We start from the raw sequence: 5,519 nt of genomic DNA, 5'->3' as shown, positions 1-5,519 counted from the left end.
ATTTTCCTTAAGGTTAGCCACAATTTGTTGTGACCACACAGTCAAATGCCTTTGCATAGTCAATGAAACACAGCTAGACATTCTTCTGGTACTCTTTGCTTTCTGCCAAGATCCATCTGACATTGGCAATAATATCCCTAGTACCACGACCTCTTCTAAATCCAGCTTGTATTTCTGGCAGTTCTCTGACGATGTACTGTTCAAGTTTCTTCTAGATAATCTTCAGCAGAATTTTGCTAATGTGTAATATTAGTGATATTATCCCATAATTTCCAGAGTTTGTTGGGTCACCTTTTTTTGGAATGGAAATAAATATGGATCTCTTCCAGTCAGTTGGCCAAGTAGTTGTCCTCCAGATTTCTTGGCACAATTTGGTGATCAAATGCAGTGCAACATCTGTTTGCTAAAATACATCATTGGTATCTCATCAATTCCTGGGACTTTACTTTTACCAAGTACTTCAAAGCAGCCTGCACATCCTCCTTCATCACTATTGCCTCTTGCAATATGTCCTTTCTTGAAATTCTTCTGTGTCAGCCAGTTCTTTTTAGTACAATGACTGTATACTCCTTCTGCTTTTAATGCTTCCTGAGGCAGTCAGTGTTCTGTCCATAGCATCTGTAAGCATTGTAACTCTTGGCTTGAACTTATTCTTCAGTTCTTTCAGCTTAAGAAATGCTGAGTGGGCAGAGAAACAATGGAGCAGAGGTCGCACAGCACATCCACGCCAGATCCTCCTCTGCAGCCCAGAACTTCCCCTCTGCTTACTCCCCACATCCTCTGCCGACAGGACAGTCCTGAAGACATGAATTCCTCTGACAAATTTTGAACAGCAAATTTTGGGTTGACACCTGATTTGGACAACATACAGAGACATAGCCAGCCATGAATTCAGACCAGGATATAGCCCTCAAACTTGCCCACGAATGAGCCAAAATAGTTGCTAAATATGACAGAGGTTGAGAAGGTACAGAGATTGAGCCTTGGGAAGATGCTAATTACCTCGTTTACAAAGTCACGGATAAATTTGGTTTTTTACATGAAGCAGAGCTCCCATGCCATAATGCAACTGTGGAGCAGTAGAAACACCTGGAAATTGGAAGAACTACTAAATGGCTGAAAATGAAAGGAACACTGAAAAGGAGTCTATACAAAGGAATTCCCCTCCAGCTCAGAGGTGAAGTCTGGGCCTTACTTCTTGAGATCCCTAAAAGGAAAGAAGAAACAAGACACCTTTATAGTAAATTAAAACACAGAGCATGAGTTTGTTCACCTGATATCAGACAGACTGAACCTTGATGTCAACTGCACGTTTAGGAACCATATTAGGCAGCAGTCCTTATTCCACAGTCTTTCTGCTTATTCTATATATAATACAGAAGTTGGATACTGTCAGGGAATGATACAGATCACAGCTTTGCTGCTCAAGTATATTAATGAAGAAGCTGCCTTCTGGATCCTGGTCAAACTATCTTCAGGTCCCAAGAGTTCTACACATGGCTTTTTTGTCCAAGGTTTTCCTAAACTCTTGAGGTTGCAAGAACACCATGAAAAAATACTGAATAAATTTCTGTCCAAGCTTAAGCAACACAAACTTTTTAAAAAGTATTTTTTATTGATTTTCAAGTAGTAATACTAAGCTTTCATACAATGAAATAGGGTTTTTTTCAGTGTTTTCTTGATTGAACTCCATTTACACTCAACTTAAGAATATGGAATATCTACATATTTGAAGGACAATGAATTCTTACAGCTATGTCTTATATAATCCTAAAATTACATAAAAAAAATCATCTAATGAGATTATCCATGGAAGAACTTGGAGAATTTCTTCAGGAAACCCTGGCAAAGGATTTTTTTCTTTGAAGATTATTTTGTAATAGAACAACTTCAAATTTCTATGGTAGAACTAAAAGGAGAGAAATTAGATCTTCCAGAGCCTGGTAAAGAGGATGAAATCTCCCAAGAAACCTTTGGGACAGCTTCCACCTGAATCTCAGTCAGCTGGCATTTATTGTATAAGCAATGGACAAAGATGTATTGGCAAATCAAGTTCTTACACAAGTAACATGTCTCTCCACATGAGGCATGCGCCCTCCCTGCTGCATACAAGTAGAATTGGTATACCAGAAACAGTAAGACAGCAGAGGCAGAAATCCATGGATGAGGATAATAAAAAGATTAAGCACGAGATAGATTTTCAAGGGAAACGACCATCAGTTCCCCAAGACAATTAGAAGCAATATACCAATGCATATCCTAACCAAAGTAGCAATGCTACATCAAATATCAAAAAGGAATTTATGCCCAAATGGAATAAACCTTCTGTTTCACTATTGAAAAAAACTGCCAAATACGCCTTCGAAGGTAAAGGTAAAACGAGACTCCGCACTTACAGTCACCATCACAGGTTCTGCCGATCCTCGAGTGCCAAATGTACGGCTAAAGATTAATGGTTTGGAAGCTGATGATGGGAAACATGGCTCCAGCACCTCCCAGTATGATAATGTACCTGGAGCAGAAAAAGAAAATGGAGCATTTATTGAAGAGGCCCTAGAGAGGGCTCACTCCCATAGTTCAAAGACTTTTGTTTATTCCAACAGTCCAAGAAAGCATGCTGAGCCAAGTTCTAGTTCATCAAAAATACCAAGCCATTTTACTTTTAATGTCCAACCTCCAAGTTATGGAAGATATCTGTCTCAGCCATATAGAGAAGATCATGGGACAATACATCCACCATCCTACAGTACTCCCCCAATTTACCATGGAAATTCTCCAATACACAACCCAATTGTCAACAGCAGCACTGTGTCCCCACACTTCAACAATGGGATTCAAATTCATGCCCCCCCCAGGAGATTTTATGGTTCTACCTTCTCAATAAATTACTTCTCCGAAGATATCTTACAAACCCCCCACTCCTATATCTAGTCGGACAGAATTTCTTCCTGTTGATACCGGTGCTGGGACTTATTCTGGATCACTAAAGAATAGGAAATTCATATTCCCCCAGTGGATTATTTACCAGAAAACAGAAAATGGTCAGAAGTAAGTTGCACATACAGACCTGAGGTGCACGAACTATCACGGAATCAAGATGCAAACTACAGCTACTTAAGCAACTAAATGTGTGACTTTTCTGGACCAAAACCTTCCAGCAGTCTCCTTGGACAGTCCTGGAAAAACATATCCTAGAACAGTATATAGAACATCACCAGCTCTAGAAGATGCTAGTTCATCTTGTTATCAATATTCAGGGCCCTCACTTATAGCATATCACTAGAGAAACAGGGAAGGACCTTCAATGCAAGAATCAGTATTGCTGTGAAAATGTATCTGTACTTACAAAAGACACTAGATTAGAATCCATATGAAAACAACATTGTCATGTTTATAATTGCCAAAGCAGTATTTTATATGACTGTTAACAACTCGCAAAGTGCTAATGTATGTTAGTATTCATCCCATGTAGGTGCTACTTAAGGTGAGAATTTTAAATCTCAGTATCACTGAACTTGTTAAAAAATAACTTAAAATATAATTTGACATGGATACATAGCAAAAGCATTTAGGGATGCATGCGCAATATTAAATCATTGCTCAATTTCATTTCTATCATTCTCCAAAGCCGATTCCTTCTCACTCTATTGGCCCATTTTATTTTGAGTAATGTGGCAAAACCCTGGAAAATTGTTTGTATACATTACATCATTAAAAAAAAAATACAAGCTGAGGGAGTTCAGCCCAATTGATTTTCTGACTCTAGCTCCCTCTTAAACATTTCATTATAATATTTTGCCTTGTCTTCCTGAGCGGTCCTTTGAACTCTTCTATTCAGCTCCTTAACTTCTTGATTTCTTCACTTGGCTTTGACTTCTCAGCACTCTAGTGCAATTTTCAGAGTCTCCTCTGACATCCATTTTTGTCTTTTCTTCTTTTTCCTTCTTTTTAATGACTTCTTGCATTCTTCATGAATGATATCCCAAGCTTATCTGGTCTTCGTTCATCAGTGTTCAAGGCCTCAAACCTACTCCTGAGTTGCTTTTTAAATTTATGGAAGATAGACTCAAGGTCAAATTTTTATTCCTATGGATATAACTTAACCTTCTTTAGTTTTAATATGAACCTGTGTATAAGCAGTAAGGGAAAGTTTATGTCAATGTCTTTTCTTTCAACATACTTGTTTGGACTGCAGGGAGCTCTCAGGCACAGCCCATAGGGAATTCTTTCTGGTGACTTAATCCACCAGCACAAACCCAGGAGAAAGAGGGAAAAATCTCTTCCTATGTAATAATTTACAGCCTTGGAAACTCAACAGAGGCTTACCTATGAGTCAGTTACAACTCAGCAGCAATGAGGTTTTTTATTACTCAATCTGTATGTTGACCAAATCATGCAAGAATCAAAACCATATGAGGACTTTAATGAATTGAGTCATATATCTCAAAAATACATATATATCATGATATAATATTTATAGATCTCCCATGATCTGTTAAGTCCAATAGTTACAGAAGGACAAGCAGTGAGATGTAATCTTTCCTAAATCCATTACATCTGTAAGAGATTGTCTAGAATGTGACCTGCAGAATCATTTATCATGCCAGAGGTAAAATCACAGGAAACTCAATCTAGAGGGAACCCCTTAATACCAAAAGGAAATAATCACCAGCAGTAGAGTGCATCTTTTGGGGCCAAATTCCTTGGCATCAGGGAGGAGTAGAACACAAGGAAGTTTCTAGAGAATTTCAAGCATAGAGATGATGTCTACAACTGACAGAAAGGGTCATACTCTAGCTGTGGTATCCTGAACTTGGACTTACAGTTTCTTAAGTGTTAAATAATTAATTTCCATTTGATAAAGCCATTCCCTTGTGGTGTCTTTGTTAAAATAGCATTAAATAACTAAGGTAAAAACAAATTAGGAATCAAAGTTACGGGAAGATTCATCATTAACTTGTAATATGGAGGTACTACAAACATATGAACAGAAAACAAGGAAGATTTTAATAATTCACTGATAAAATTCAAAGCCTATAGTCTTCAAAATGTGTTTTACCTCAATATAAAGAAACAAAATTTCTCAGAACTGAACCAATTAAAGATATTATAATAAATGTGCCAAAAAATTGAAGCTATAAAGCATAATTAATTTTAATGAAAGTTTAGAAACTTTGGATTTCCATTCATTTATTGTTGTATTTTTTCCCTGCCCAATTTCCCTTCTCCCAGTTCACTCTTCTCTTTGAAAAGTAAAATAAAAATTCATTCATTGTTATACAATCCTTCCACCCCAAGGCACTCAACTATGCATTTTCAAAAGTAAAAGAAAAATTTGTTCATTATTATACAATCCTGGCCCCATCCAAGTCCACTCCACTATGCAGCCTTCATTGTGGACTCCCACCATGACAATAATACCTAATTATATATCTCTTTTAAACAGTTCTCTCCCTTATCTTTTTCAATGCAGTATACATTATTTATCCCATCTTTCTCAGTCTCCCTCCAACCCCGAT

The 5,519-nt window shown here is 37.4% G+C and overlaps 1 pseudogene; it reads left to right on the top strand.

Moving 5' to 3' along the window:
* Positions 1-885: 885 nt before the first annotated feature.
* Positions 886-3,328, top strand: LOC102856796 (annotated as a pseudogene).
* The last annotated feature ends 2,191 nt before the right edge of the window (positions 3,329-5,519 follow it).

The sequence above is a fragment of the Elephantulus edwardii genome, unplaced genomic scaffold (assembly GCF_000299155.1).
Source record: "Elephantulus edwardii isolate Elephantulus edwardi_28Jun2011 unplaced genomic scaffold, EleEdw1.0 scaffold00188, whole genome shotgun sequence".
Classification (NCBI taxonomy): Eukaryota; Metazoa; Chordata; class Mammalia; order Macroscelidea; family Macroscelididae; genus Elephantulus; species Elephantulus edwardii.
Note: the sequence above shows the minus strand (reverse complement) of the source record. Positions and strands in the feature narration are given on the sequence as shown.